This window comes from Rhinolophus sinicus, chromosome 5 (assembly GCF_057876585.1).
Source record: "Rhinolophus sinicus isolate RSI-liver-muscle chromosome 5, RSI-T2T, whole genome shotgun sequence".
NCBI classification, from domain to species: Eukaryota; Metazoa; Chordata; class Mammalia; order Chiroptera; family Rhinolophidae; genus Rhinolophus; species Rhinolophus sinicus.
Genome location: NC_142505.1, coordinates 80,317,414 through 80,333,556, shown reverse-complemented (window position 1 = coordinate 80,333,556; position 16,143 = coordinate 80,317,414). Strand labels below are relative to the sequence as shown.

Genomic DNA, 16,143 nt, shown 5'->3' with positions numbered 1-16,143 from the left:
TAGAAAAATAAGTTAGAAAGTGCTGTAAATATTATGCTTAAGGAAGCTTCTTGCCTCAAAAAAAAAAAAGAAATGAAGGAAGGAAGAAAGGAAAAGAAGGGGAACGGAGGGAGGAGGAAGGATAGAGGGAGGGAGGAGGAAAGTAAGATTTTATTCAAACTTATATCGAGTAAAAGATTCCACTAATTGAGTTTTCCGTAAAATTACATTGTTTTGAGAAATAAAACACAATGCAAGAGCACTGAGCAGTAACAAACATCATGGTTTTAGAAAAAGGATTGATTCCCAACATTATCAAGACCCTTAAAACTCATATAATAACTGTTCTTCATCAAGACTAATTGAACTGAAAAGTAATATTGATACTTTCTTATTTCAAAATTCTAGTAAATAGCCAAAGTTTGGCTGTGACAGCTTTAAAGAGTCTTCAAAGTTGTTGCCAGTACATTATTTTCACCACAAAAACAAGTCATCTCAATAAATTTATGCAGAAACATTATAAATTAATGGAACTACTGGAAACTATTGGAAATTTTCTCTTAGTAAATTTATAGTAATGTTATAATTTCAAAACATTGTTTGTAGTATTACCATTACTTTCTAGCTGTGGGAAACCATTGTAGTCTTACATTTGATTTTCATGTATTTTCCTCTGGGAATAGAAAAGAAGGTTTTCAAAAGAAAAAAACCCTTTTGCTGGGCTGCTATGAAATACTAGCAAACGCCAGAGTATTAGGATGAAAATGTGGGTTCAGAATGTACGTAGGCTGTACATGTGACCTGTCCTGAAGTTCCTTCTTGATTTTAGGTAGCACTGGGGATGTCCTTGAGAGAAAAAATAGCCGGGGATTTTTCTCTGGTGATGAGTTACACTAGCAGGCTTCATCTCTCACGTAAATGGTAACCTTTGCTGAGTGTAACCCTAGCTCTTTGTAAAGAGAACAGAATTAGACTCCACCAAACGAAGAGTCCAAGACCTTGGCAATCTTACCCTGGAAAGATGACAAGATACATAGAGCTCATACAAATGAACAATGGTGATGCCTTTAGGACATTGCCTGAATAGCTAGGATGTTTGCAGAGTTATGCTAGCTACATGGGTATAGCGTAGGGGCAGTGGTCTGAAAAATAGAACATTAGATCTATTTAAAAGTGAACAACTGAATAATTCGATAATAGCTACTACATTAAGCAAAAATTGGGGAAAGAGAAGTGAGATAAGGCAGATTAGCAACATATTTTTGAAATGTTTTAAAATGTCACATTAGTGAGAATACTTAGTGAAAATACACACAATAAGCTAAACTTGACGCACTCCATTTAAATTTTTACTTATTTGATTTGATGTAGAAGTTTATCGTGCTGTTCCAATTCATTTTCTTTTGTTTATTTTATGATTTTGTCTATTTTAGATTTATCTACTATTTGGTAACAGATGCCATATTAAGTAACCTTTATTCACAGAAAGATAATTAATTTGAAGTGTCCACAGAGCAACAGGTATTGTGAAAGATACTTGTTTTATTATTTTGTATTATACCTAACAAGAGCAAGAGGAAGAAGAAAAACTAGTTCAGGAAAGAGGTACATGAGTTAAGTTCGAAAAGGAGTTGTGAGTTGTGTGTCTTTGAACAAGTCCAGAGCTTCAGCTTTCTATGGCCCACTGGTCAGTTGCTGTAAAAATGAATGAATTTGACTTGTGAGCATTTTCAAGCTGTTTGAATAGAAGGTGATATTTGACATCCACTGAGTATTTTCATGATGGTTTTGAAAAGCAAGTGAGGAATTTTGGTGCGTGGGAAATTATAAACACTCACTTCACCATTTCTTCCCGCGTTTATCGAGACCATTTTCTAGCAACAGTGGGCTTTTATTTTTCCCGATCTCTTGATTTTTTTTTTTTTTTTTTTAACCATACTGTCTTCATGTTTGGCTCTGTCTGTCTTTTGTTCTTCCTCTCTTGCTTTTCAGAAAAAGATATCACCTCTTTTTATTTTCAACACAGTAATGTGAAGGGCGAGCTATTGTTTTCTAGATAACTAGAAATTTTACTGATCATACTTAATGTTTGCCTCTTCCCCAGTGTTTTGTCAACTTTCTTGATTTTACACAGTGCCAAGGAGGAGATCTTTGCCTAGGAGATTATTAATCGTGTGCCTCCAGGGTCAATACTCACTGTCCTGATTCCTCCAATGGCTAAATGGTGTTTTAATATAAAACCACTTACTCCATTTTAAAACCTAACGACTACAGTCTAACTAGCATACAGATTTCTATTTGGATATTTAAGGGGCTCAACCCTTACTGTACTTGTTTTCCTGTTGTCAAGGTCCACATGTCCACGGCCTTTCTCAGACTGCTTCTCCATCAAAGGAAACGATGCCTGCTCATAAATTAGGAATATCACTACTTCCTCCCCCTGATGCTGAGGTCCTAGTAGCATGGAAACAACTGGGACATATCTTGAAACTCTTGCTCACTGAGGGGCTCCTTTGGAGCATATAATCTCTCCTGTGACTTGATGTTTTAGGTCAGGAATTTGAGAAGCATTAGCTGGGCGCTTCATCTCTGATCCACGTGTTGTCAACTGGGGCACCTGGGCCTAAAGAATGCATTTTTCCAAGGTGGTTTCTTTACTCACATGTCTGGCACCTTGGGACTACTTTGTGCCTGCCCGTCTGTCTGTCTGTCTCTCCATATGGTGTCTAATCCTCTAATGCCTCTCCGCGTGGCGTGGGCTGTTCCAAGCATGGTGACCTCAGAGTAGTTGGCTTTCTCACATGGAAGCTTAGGGCTCTAAGAGCGAGTGTTTCAAGAATCATCTCTCTTTTAAAGAAAAACTTCCCCCACTTTGTTTTTTAGTGATTTCTTGGGTCCTCAATTATGGCAGCATAGGAACTAATTTTAAAAGACTTCATTTGTAGAATTCTTCTAAATAAAAAATTCAGCCCTTAGGACTCAAATACTACGATAAACAGATGATTGGTTTGAGTTATGTGGCAAGCTACTTTTTACTTGTTATTGTTAGAGAACTTTTGAATTTAGCTAAAGATGGGGTTTAGGGTTTTTTTTTGGTTTTTTTTCTTCCTTATTTGAGGATAAAATTTTGAAATTGAACCAGTCCTGGGGCAAAGAAGCCGTGGTGGCAGAGGCCCAGACTCCGGGAGAATAATCTACAGTACTTCCTGGTCTCATTCTCCAGCACCTGCTGTGACTGCTGATGACAGATGTCAGGAGAAAACTTGCCTGGAGTTAGGAGTCTTACTGTCTTGGAAGCAGTCAAGTTTCATCCAGCTTTTGGTGGAACTGCCCAATCGACAGTTTGTATTTTGCAAGCTCTCCCCCCTCTTTTGTCTGCTCCCTCCCCAGAACCTGTCCCTCACATTTAGTGTTTCCTTCCTTTAGATTTAGCCCTCCAGAGCTACCTCTTACTCAGGCCCACATCAAAGTTGATTTGTTTTATATTAATGCTCTGATAGACTGAGTCAGGCAAAGACATATTTATCCATCAGTACGTTCCACTTCTCCGTTTGTCTTTAAACAGGAAGAGCCATTACTTTAACCCAAATGACACTTCCTGTGGTGACACTTTGAAGCGGACAAGCCAATGATCATCATTTTGGAGGTGGGAGGTATTAATTTCCTTCTAAAGTCTTTCACATCCTGCTAAATTCAACAGAGACTGACATTCAACCCTAAAACAATGATTTCTTTTGATATGTAACCTAAAATAGAAAGGGGAAGTTTGTCCTTTTTGATGTCACTGGTGTGAGTACATAAGTTTTCATGACAGAAGATCATGCCCGGTTTTTAAAAAGAGGCTGTTCCATGTCGGCTTGCCCTGCACACACATGCAGTTATTGCATGAGGCATGCTGTGTGGGCAAGGACAGCTAGCACCACATACTGTCGTTAGCTGGGAGTCGGGTTACCCACCACATGGGCAGCGGCACGTGCGAGAGCTGTGTGTAACTAGAAGAGTCCTAGACAGGAGAGTCTGTAGCATTAAGCAGGCTTTGCAAATTAGAAATAAAGTAAAATACCAGGCACAAGCCTCTCTGAACTTGAATTTTAGCAGTTGTAAAATGAGGTTAAGGCACTGTACTAACCACTTCATATGCATTTTCTCATTCATTCTTCACAAAAATCCAAGATGTAGCGTTATTATTATTCTCCTTTTACTAATAAGGAAACAAACTTAGGGAGGTTACACAAATTGCCCAAAGTCACATAACTAGTAAGCAGTGGAGAGAGGAATAAATCCACACAGTCCATCTCTAGAGCAGAGAGCTCTTAACCTCTGCTGTAAGAAATACACTTCTTTGACCTTCTTGGGAATTAGGAGGAAAGGGGACGTAGGTCCTAAGGAAAAGCCTGAAATTCTACTTTATAAGTAGCCTTTGGGTTTGGAGGGGCCTTATAATGATATGAACAGAAATGTCCACCAAGACTGTTCTCATGCACAGGACACTGGGTCAGAAACTTAACTCTGACAGTGGTCTCTGCTTATTGCTTAGATGTACGAGAAAGTATATGTGGTGTTGAGATAAATTGAATTGGACAGTATGTGAAAATCTTTTGCACAATGTGAGAGAGATGTGTGGTAACTGTAATTATTCCATTTTGAGATGTGAAATAGCTTTAGGTCAAAGCTTAAAGACTCACACCAGAGGTCTTGGCAGAGGTAGAACTGAAAGTGTGTTCAGTAAATAAAATATTTAAGAGACCCAAAGGGTAAATTCTCACGAGGTCCTACCCCCTCACTGCAGAATGATACGCCACTTTAGTTCTTTCAAGAAAGTTACTAAATTACACAAGGGGAGGGGAAGAGGGTGATAATGGTAGGTTAGTAGGACATACTTCTTTCCTAACTTGCTTCTTTTAGCACAGTTTAGTTTAGCTCACTGTCACCTTGGCAGTGTTGGACTGTGTCAGAGACTGAGAAGCTGAGTACACAGCAGGGAGAGAAGTGTGGCAGTGACAAGCTCGTGAAGGCAAGGGGCAGTTTGAAGTGCCAGGGGGTTGGAGGGTGGTGTCATGATAGTAGACATGTGCAGAGCAGGAGCTTTTCAGGGAGGTTATAGAGAAGCTGGGCCTTAGAGAGAGCTGAGAGAGGAAGTCAGGTTTTGTAGCTTCGTGCTGAATCCCTGCTTCGTACAGTCACATCTGCGACAGTGCAGAAGTGATGTTCCCTAGAAGCATAAAAATGACCTTGGAGCCCGTCAAGTAAATTTAGCCCCTCAGGTTTGGTTTAAAGGGAATTTAGAGTGATTGTTTAAAAACAGTTTTGATATTCATGCCAGGCTATAGTATCACTTTATTTTGCATTTTTCTTTCCTGTTAGGAATCCTATCCATAAATGACCCTGTGTGTATATATCTCTTTGTGTTCGTGTGGGTACGATGTCTATGTTGGGCTTGGTTTGTCAGACAATAGAGTGAAGGAGGGTGATTTTGGCCACCCTTGAAGCTGCAGAACTTAAATTAGTCAATCTGTAGGTCTTTATTGGGCAGCCACTCAGTGTATTCCTTTGTTTCTGAGGGCTGGACAGTATATCTTAGGCACGTGATTTGGATAGACCTTTGCTTTCCAGGTGCTCACATGTTCTGGAGGGACATACATCATGACAATAATAGCCCCTCCAGCAGCACGGAAAAGCATTTGCTGGTTTCACAGCTGTTCTTACAATTTAACATGCACAGGCGTCACCTGAAAGTCTCACTCAAATGCAGGTTCTGAACCTGTAGGTCCAGGTTGGGGCCTGAGGTCCTGCATTGCTCACAGGCTCCCAGAGGAAACTGATGCTGCTGGTCCCTGGACGAGGCTTTGACAAACAGCATGAGCAGTCTTCACACTGCTTCAAATGAGAGGCGTGCACAGGGAATAGCAAGTCAGTCAGTTTGGCAGGAGACAGAAGGTGGAAAAGATTGGTTAGGATCAGATCTCAAAGAGCCGTGAGCACCAGGGGAAGAATTTAAATGATATTATGTGTTAAGGAATCATTGCAGGTTTCTGTGCGGGTTATACAGTGACATGATAGGACCTGTACTTAAGGGGGATTTATCTGTCATCATGTATAGCACTGGTGGGGTTGAAGTTTCATATTAGGTATCAAGGAGTAGAGACACAACTCCTGGTCTTTAATGGCAAATGAGAAACATTTGCAGAAAGGAGAGAGGAGAGGACTGGCCACAAGGACGCTTTACATACTGGCCCTGGGTGGGGGGCTGGGAAGTTGTTTGGGTCATAAATCTCATTAGTCCATCCAAATTCCAAGATCCTTGCCATTCCCTTGTTTATTTAAGGATATAACCATAAACTATGTACTTGGTAAACTTTTCTGATAGATCCAGCTCAACAACATGTACTGAGTGCCAGGTGCAGCGCTTTGCTGTCTCAGGTCTCTGTGCATCTTCCAGAGTGGCTAAGACAGGGTCCTGCCCTTCAGATTCATTGTAATGTTAATGGGTGGATGAATTCTGCTTAACTCTCCTATTTTAACTTAGGATAAAATAATTCACCCTTGATTAGACTATTTAAAATGCTGGGACATAATAAATACAAAATATAGGATAGTGATTACAAAAGTTAGGGGAGGAAGACATATATAATGTGAGTTATTGGTATTGTGCTAGTTCTTGGGTTGAGTAATGGGATTTATTATTAAAAATAAATTAAATAAAGCAGTAACTAAAGTAAAGTAGAAGAGTGGCATACATATTAATTTATAATTTAATTCAAAATATGAATTATTATGTGTTATGCACCTGAGGTCCATTTTTAAAAAACTACATACATTTACATAGTCAAAAGTAATAATATACTAAAATTATATAAAGTAATAATATGCTTAATTATATTCCTTTAACATAATCATGGGGAATCCATCCTCTCTGTAGGGTCTGACAAAAGTAAGAGAAGGAAATGAAAATCACCACCTCAGCCTACATCTGTGTAGTATATCAAAATGCAGATAATTTGAGTAGTTATGTCTAGCCTGAGGCTTGGTGAGATCAGATGAGGCAGTAGCCCCAACAAAATAGACTGCTATTCTACTCTCTGATTTTCTGTTCATTTAGTAATTTACAGCATGCCTTCCCACCTCAGAACATGCTTGCCTGCCGTTTACTCAGTGTTACATCCTTGGATTCTTGAACCTGAGGTCAAAGTTCCCATTATGAATTTAATGTCCTCAGAGTATTGTCATGTTTCATAGTCTCCTGACATTAGATCTTATGATATTAAATCTTTTCAAATCATTAAAATGACACCAAAGTATGAAGATATATCCTGGAAGGTCAAATCCATTTTCAAAATAAAAGTGATAGATGAAAACAGTTCCCTTTTTGTTACATGTCCTAGTAAGTGAATGGAATTCTGGCCAATTCTACTGAACTATAGGAATTACCAATTTTCAAAGAATTACAATACTTAACAAAATATAGTCAATAGTAAAACTACTCTGAGTATAATTTAATTCTTTTGATTCATACGGTGCTTCTAGGTACTTGGGATGCTTTTTGCAAATGAATTTTCCAGAAAATTGAAATAAACCTATGAGTGCAAAAAGATTTTTAAAAAGCAAAAGTAGTAGATACTTAGGATGAAAATTAAAAGACTACGTAAAGTATAAAATGAAAAGTAAAAGTTGACCTTTTCCAGTCTCCAATTTCTACTATTAACTTTGTTTCTTAATATCCTTCAAGATATAATTATACATGCATACGATTATGTGTGTAGCTTTATTTTTTCATAAATGCAGTCATACTCTGTGTGTATATATATAATATATATAAAATATATGTTTTGTATATTATTTATATATATATTTTATGTATATATTATATATGTATATATACTATATATATCTTGCTTTCCACTTAATACATCTGTGTCATTTGATAACAGCACATAAACATCTAATTTATTCTTCTAAATTCCTACATAGTTTTTTTAATATGGTTTATAATAGTTTACTTAATCAGTTCTCTGTTGAAGAATATGTGGGTTGTTAAAAATGATACTCAAGTGAGCATCTTTATAAATATACCTCTGCATACTTTTCTAAGCATATCTGTAGCAGTGGGATTACAGGGGGAAAAGCGCATGCATTTTAAATTTTAATAGTTATGGCCAAATTGCCCTTTTCTAAAGGGTACATTTTCAGTAGTTATTTGAGAATAGCTTCCTTATAATCCTTATAATATGATATCTCCTTGTTTTGTAGACTTGCATTTCTTTAATCATAAATGAGGTGCACATTTTTGTGTGTTTGTTGGTCACTTTTGCTTTCTTTTCTTGTAAAATGCCTGTTGAGAAATATGACCTTCCAAACTGAACAGAGAACATTCACAATGTAGTTTTATAGCTGCACTTTTACAATTAGACTCCATTCAAGGTGAGTATTTAACTAATAATCTTTAGAATTGTGAGATTATTCTTTGTTATTGTTATTTTTTTACACAATACATTGTCACACCCAACATCTAGCATCAAGATGATGACATTGGTCTTTCCTGTTTGATTTAATGAATAGTTGTATCTTACCCAGACTTCAGTCTAACTTGGTTGAGCCTCATGCAAATTTGGAAAATTCTGAAGTGGAAAACTCCAAAAAAAAAAAAAAAAAAAAAATTGGAGGAGGGTTGTGATAGTTGACATCACTCACTCTCTCTGTCAAAATAGTATATGCAACCCTCCCACCCCCCCAAAAAAAACCAGTGTATACTTTCTTCCCACTTCGGTCAGAAATAATCGTGGTAATAAATTTGTACCCAGGGGTATAATTCTATAAGTTTGGGGCTCATGCTTTTTTGGGGCATCTATACGGTATCTACCACATTGTGGCTGCTTAGGAACTGTCCAAGAGGAACAACATTGTTCTGGTACTTGGTTTGTCAGTGGCTCTGGGCGTCAGTGGAACATAGAGCTGATTCTTGCTGAGGAATATGATCCTCACTTGATTCTAATTTTGTCTTCGTTGTGCAGTTTTTAAATAGGAGGACAGCTGGCGTTGGATAAATCTGTCCTCACCAAGCTGTATGAGATTGAAATAAAATTAAATATTTGGGGTTAAATCCTAATGCAAAAATGTGGAAATGACTGATTAATCTTTTGATAGTTCGCTTTCTGCATCTTGGTGAAAAGGCACTCCCTGTTCATTGCGAATTCTAAGAATAGTCCAATTTGAAGTTTAAGATGAGCAGAATGTGTGCCCTAATTTAAGGTCTAGCATTTAATGAGATGTAAAGCAGAGTTCTTGCTTCTCCCTCCCTCCTTAACCCTACTGATAAAAATGACAGGCTATACATACCTGTTTTTGTTAGTGACCTCTCTTTTGTGTTTTTCTCCCTTGAATAAAAGATTGCTACTAATGAAATAGTGAGGCCCACACTTCTACTTGGGTTGGGATAATAATCCTGTGTTAACTCAGAAAGTTTATAAATGATGGGACTCCAAGCTCCTAGTAAATTTTCCCCCAGGTGACCAAATGTCTTGCCAATAGCTAAGGGATAAATAAGGGTGGTGAGCTCAGAGAACATCAGGTTGCTGGCTTTTCTTCAGCCGACTGGATTATTAAAGTAGAAAAACACTAAAAATAGACCAGGGCACCAATTCTCCTGCCAGCATTTGAGTATTGAGATAACTTGTCTTCTCGGCTGGTGTTGACATCATCCATTCTCCTAATGCATCGTGCAGATAGGAGCCAGAATGAGAAACGGATTTGGCCGTGGACTAGTGTCAGTAAAAGTCTGTAGCCCTGTCCTGATACATGGCTTCTTGTCAGGCTCAGTTAATTAGCCCCTCCAATTCCTCTAGGACATAGCTAAATACATCAAGGTGAGAACTCGAAACCAAACTCAGGGCCAATCTCAGGGGAAATCACTCGATCTCTTCTAGTTTCAAATATATCTTTCCTAGGACTCTTCCATGTCAGCTGAGTGTCAATGTTTCCCCCAAGGGGTCAGATACTACCAGAGTTGGAAAAGTGGGAAGACCTCTCAGGAACTCAGTTCTAGGACCTGATGATTTTACAATGATCCAAATAACCTACATGGTGTAAAGCTCTAAGGAGTTTAAATTCCTTTGCTGGATTTCTGTTTCTATTGTTGCTTCAGATGTCCCGAGCAGAGAGCCTTTGCCAGTCAGACTTAATCTATGGATCTCATTTGAACTAAAATGGAGGGGAACTCCATGCAAACCCATACCTTCTTTATATTTATCCCTTTTAGTTTTATAGAAAGTTGCCTTTAACTGGAATAATGCTACTTTACACTGATAAAGTGCTTGCTACTCACAAAACACTTTCACGTATTTATCTCGTGACCTTCAGAACAAGTCTGTAAGGAAGGCTGATGTTATCCCCTTGTTAACTGCTGGATTCAGAAAAGCCAATAGATCCAGACATTGGTGTTAAGAGCAATTGGTTTTAAGAGCTGTGGGAGCTCTGGGATTTCTTGGTCCACTCAGCAATGTCCAGTCTGACACAAAGCTCTCCAAGTCTGGAGGTTTATTCTATTTTGATAAAATAATTATTTAAATGTTGCAATAAAAAATTCATTCTTGTTATAGAAAATTTGTAAAATATGGCAGAGAAGTGAGAGGAAAAAATCAACCACAGACTCAGAACACAAAAACAAATTCCTTGGGCTTCCTTAGGTTTTTGACTGAATATAAGGGATAGAAGAAGAGATCAAACAGGTCTTCAGTAATGCTTATTCTGTCTCCACCTGTTTCCCTGCATTTACCGTAATGTACGTAATAGACGTTTTAATCTAGTCCCCAGGGATCCTTCACAGGTAGGTATTGGCTCTAGACTTTTTGAGCAGAGCTCTGAAAGGTGAGCCAATATCCCACCCCTGGTAGAGATCAGCTATTTATTGTTCTCCTTTCATGACTCTTTTTTTAACACAACTCTTTTCCTTTCATTCTGGCTATATTAGTACAATTTCTCATTATCTTTTCCTGATAGATAGTTGTCATTTCCAGTTTTAATGTTACCAGCAGCCCTTTTACTGATCTTTCTTCAAATTCTGCCTGGCTTCTGCAGTGTAGAGAGTCGAAAAGCCCAGATAACATTGAAGAGAATGAAAGAATAGCTCTTTCTCCAATCTCCCACACACCCAACATGGCACTTACAAGGTACATATGACTGGAGACGGGAGTGCTGCGAAGTGCAGGGGCTTTAGCAGCTCCAGAGGGTTGGAGCCAGGAAATACTGAGTTCCACTATATCTTTGAATCTCCTTTTGCATTTTGCTTAGTGCTTTAATAATAGATGTTAGATAAATGTTCATTGATGAGTGAGTGAGTGAGTGAGTGAATGAGTGAATGCATTTGGTCCTGAGAGTAGAGATGGGAAGCCACTAGACTAGCTTCCTATAAATTAAAAGCATCAGGACTGTATTCTCTGTCTTGTGCCCAATTAGGAACATTTGATTGTCCTCATTTGTAGGATCATTATGCTATGAGAAAACCCAGCCAACCAGCAGCCTTGGTTTCAAAGGTACTCACAGCTTCCACGTTGTCTGTCTGCTTTTCTGCTGTTGTCCCCACAAAGAGCCCCTTGAGGCTGGGTTTGTTTGAAGTAGATCACTGCTCTCCGGCAAGGAGGAGCATAAACTGCAATGACAGCTGTGTGCAAAGAGGCTAGGGTATCAACTAGAAAGGGTGGGGAAGGGTCTCCTCACTCCCCCACTCTGGTGCAGCCCCAGCTTTCAGTTAACCACACGTGGGGAGTGTGCATCCTCCCAACAGAAGGACAAAAAAATACGTAACCCTGAGTTAACCACTAATAATTATACATCAAATCTAAATGGAAACGAGATAAAAGGCAGGGCAGACGCCAAAGTCTCATGGTGAGCAAAACATTTTTAGCTGGAATGTAAAGAATTTTGGTATTGGTGTTTCAAGGAAATTCAAGCTGCTCTTTTAGTATAGGAGATAGGGGATAGTTATAGTTGCTTGGTCAGGATTACAACTTTACTGATTACAGAAATCTAGCATTAATTTTAGCATTGGCTTTGTTGGAGAATCTTTGTAGATTGTGAATCTTTATGGAGAGGTATGTGGACAGCTCATTTTTTTCTTGGAAGCTTAAGTCTTCTGTTTTACACACTGTTGGGAGATGTACTTTTGATTGTCCTGGATTGATCAGTACACCTAAATACAATAAAAAGACTTTAGGTCCATGGTGGTTACCAGAGGGGGAAGGGGGTTGGGGGAGGTTAAAGAGGGTAAAAGGTGTCAAATATATGGTGAGGAAGGAGATTAGATGTTGGGTGGTGAGCACACAATGCAATATACAGATGACGTATTATAGAATTGTACACTTGAAATATAATCTTATTAACCACTGTCACCTCAATAAATTTAATGAGAAAATTTAGGTCCAATAAATGAAGAAACTTCCTGTTATCATGGATAAACTGAAAATTTCCATGACAAGTATAACCTTCTACTCTCTGTAATAAATTACATGGTTAGCCCACATAAGAAAAACCTAAAGGAGTTCATTACCACCAAACCAGCATTACAAGAAATGTTAAAGGGACTTCTATAAGGAGAAGAAGAAGGAGGAGGAGGAAGGGGAGGAGAAGGAGGGGGAAGAGAGGGGGAGAGAGAGAAAGAGGGAAAGAAGGAGGAGGAAAAGGAGAAGGAGAAGGAGAAGAAGAAGAAGGATCAAAACTATGAATAATAAAATGGCAATAACTACATACCTATCAACAATTACTTTAAATGTAAATGGATGAATGCTCCAATCAAAAGACATAGGGTGGCTGAATGGATAAAGAAACAAGACACATACATATGCTACTTACAAGAGACGCACTTCAGGTCGAAAGGCACACACAGACTTGAAGGTAAAGGGATGGAAAAGATATTTCACGAAAGTGGAAACAAACACAAAAAGCTGGGGTAGCAATACTTATACCAGACAAAACAGACTTTAAAACAAAGGCTCTAACAAGAGACAAAGAAGGACCCAACAGTTCCACGTCTGGGTATTTATCTGAAGAAACTGAAAACACTAACTCAAAAAGACTCATGCAGCCATATGTTCATTGCAGCATTATTTACAATAGCCAAGATATGGAAGCAACCTAAGTATCCATCGATAGATGAATGGATAAAGAAGAAGTGGTGCATATATACAATGGAATATTACTGAGCCATAAAAAGAATGAAATCTTGCCATCTTCAACAACATGGATGGATCTAGAGGGTATTATGGTAAGTGAAATAGGTCAGACATAGGAAGACAAATACCATATGATTTCACTTACATGTAGTATACAAGAAACAAACCAGGGCCAGCCCGGTGGCTCAGGCGGTTAGAGCTCCACGCTCCTAACTCCGAAGGCTGCTGGTTTGATTCCCACATGGGCCAATGGGCTCTCAACCACAAGGTTGCCAGTTCAACTCCTCGAGTCCTGCAAGGGATGGTGGGCTCTGCCCCCTGCAACTAAGATTGAACACGGCACCTTGAGCTGAGCTGCCTCCCGGATGGCTCAGTTGGTTGGAGCGCGGGCTCTCAACCACAAGGTTGCCAGTTCAATTCCTATAGTCCCACAAGGGATGGTGGGCAGCGCCCCCTGCAACTAAGATTGAACATGGCACCTTGAGCTGAGCTGCCGCTGAGCTCCCAGATGGCTCAGTTGGTTGGAGTGCGTCCTCTCAACCACAAGGTTGCTGATTCCCACAAGGGATGGTGGGCTGCACCCCCTGCAACTAGCAACAGCAACTGGACCTGGAGCTGAGCTGCGCCCTCCACATTAAGACTGAAAGGACAACAACTTGAAACTGAACGGCACCCTCCACAACTAAGATTGAAAGTGCAACAACTTGACTTGGAAAAAAAAAAAAGTCCTGGAAGTACACACTGTTCCCCAATAAAGTCCTGTTCCCCTCCCCGCCAAAACCCCCCCCCCAAAAACAAACCAGAAACAAAGTCATAGATACAGAGAACATTTTGATGGTTGCCAGATGGGAGGGGGTGGTTGGGGTGTTGGGTGAAAATGGGGAAGGGATTAAGAAGTACAAATTGGTAGTTACAAAATAGTTATGGGGATGTAAAGTATAGCATAAGGAATATAATCAATATCGTAATAACTATGTATGGTGTCATATAGGTACTAGATTTACCAGGGCGATCACTTCATAAATTATATAAATGTCTAATCACTATGTGGTACACCTGAAACTAATATAATATTGTATGTCAACTCTAATTGAAAAAAAAGATTTAAAAAATTAAATGATATGATTAAACACCAAACTTTGATTGAAGATCTACTGTGTGCCCAGTATTTAGTTGCTGGAGAGTGCTATGGAAGAGCCAATAAAAGGAAGAAACATAAGTGTCATCCTACAGTTACAGTAAACTAAGTGTATCCTAAATGCAATCCTTAGTAATCTTTAGTTTTCCCGAGTAAGTTATTCCTTAAGTAAATAATACAGGATCATTACAATACAGTAAACTAAATGCAACTGATCACACTCTCTCCCTACCCCATGGTATAAAAATTTCAAAAGCCATTCAACTTAGCCAGTATTTTTTTGAGCATCTTATGTAGGCCAACTACTTTGTTTTGTTTCATAGCTCCAGACTTATTCTCTCTCTTGTTTCAGTCAGTTATTTGAATATTAAATGATGCTTATTGGTCATGACAGAAGCTGGGGAAATTCAGTATAATCCTATTTCCAGTAGTAGTGCAAAAAGGCAAATTGTCCTGGAATGATTCATTAGAAATATGGTCTCCCTCATCAAGGCATGGCATGCTTCATCAGAACAGAATTTATGTGATGTGATCATGAGTGCAGATGGCTGAAAGGGCTCTGTTACCTGTAGGAATCTGTGACTCAGCATCTGGCCTCTGGAAGCTGGTTCTTAACCAGGCTGTCAAAGATCAAGGCAAGCTTCAGGTCATCTAAGCCAACTCCTTAAATTTTTTTTTTAAACAGACAAGGACCTGAAGCCCAAAGAAGAGAAGCCATTTCACACAAATACACACACACACACACACACACACACACACACACACACGCGCAACTAGTTTTGCATCCATTAACAAATTCATTTCAGTATTTCTGGTTACCTCTTGAATCAGTTTTTAACATCTTACTGGTTCTGTCTTTAATTAATGAGTTACATAAAAACTTTGATTTGTATTTGTCTGAGTTATAATATACCGTAAAAATTTACCCTTTAACAGAAAGAAACCAGGATTTTTGTAAGTGCTCTCTGTTCCTTCCTTCACTGCGAATGGATATCTGTCCTGTTCACGTGGGTTTCTGATGGCTAAGTGATCAGCTGTAATTTTTTTCTCAACATTTTTGTATGTTTATAGGCCATGGGGATAACATCTTTTTAAAAAACTAATTTATAGAGATGAATTTCATGTAACATAAAATTAACCTTTTTAAAAAGAATGTTTCTTATAAACTAACCATTTTAAAGACAGTTCAGTGCTTTTAGTCCATTCACAATGTTGTACAACCTCTGTCTAGTTCCAAAACATTTCCGTCGTTCCAAAGTAAAACCCCTTGTCTATTAAGCAGTTTCTCCCTATTCCTCCCTCCCATACCCCCTGGCAGCCACCAGTCTGCATTCTGTGTCTATGGATTTACCTATTCGGGATATTTCATTTAAATGTAATCATACAATATGTGACCTTTTTTGGAGATCTGTTCATGATGTAGTACACGTCACTAAACCATTCCTTTTTATGGCTGAATAATATTCTGTTGCATGCATATACTACAATTTGTGTATCTTTTCATCGGTTGATGGACATTTGGTCTATTTCTTCCTCTTGGCTGTTTTGAGCAGTGCTGCTATGAACATGCATGCACATCTACTTGTTTAAGTACCTGTTTTTAGTTCTTCTGGTTATATATGTAGGAGGAGAATTGCAGCATCATACGGCAATTCTCATGTTTTACTTTTTGAGGTACTGCCAAATTGTTTTCCAGAGAGACTGACTGAGTTTTACATTCCCACCAGCAAAATTGGAGAGTTCCAATTTATCCACATCATTGCCAACCCTTGTTAGTTTTCATTTTTAAAATTATAGCTACCTTAGCAGGTGTGAAGTGGTCCGTCATTGTGGTTTTGATTTACGTTTCCCTAATAGGACTAAGGA

The 16,143-nt window shown here is 38.7% G+C and overlaps 2 protein-coding genes across 13 annotated transcripts in view; one reads left to right on the top strand and one right to left on the bottom strand.

Moving 5' to 3' along the window:
* Nucleotides 1–11,580, bottom strand: part of MYOT (myotilin) — a 40,878-nt gene extending 29,298 nt beyond the window's left edge. For both annotated transcript variants that reach the window (XM_088798621.1, XM_088798620.1), the window contains exon 1: nt 11,513–11,580. The gene's annotated coding sequence lies outside the window, so the exon portion shown is untranslated. The remainder of the gene's footprint in view (nt 1–11,512) is intronic.
* KLHL3 (kelch like family member 3) overlaps nt 1–16,143 on the top strand; it is a 237,405-nt gene that overhangs the window by 6,936 nt on the left and 214,326 nt on the right. The window lies entirely within an intron of this gene.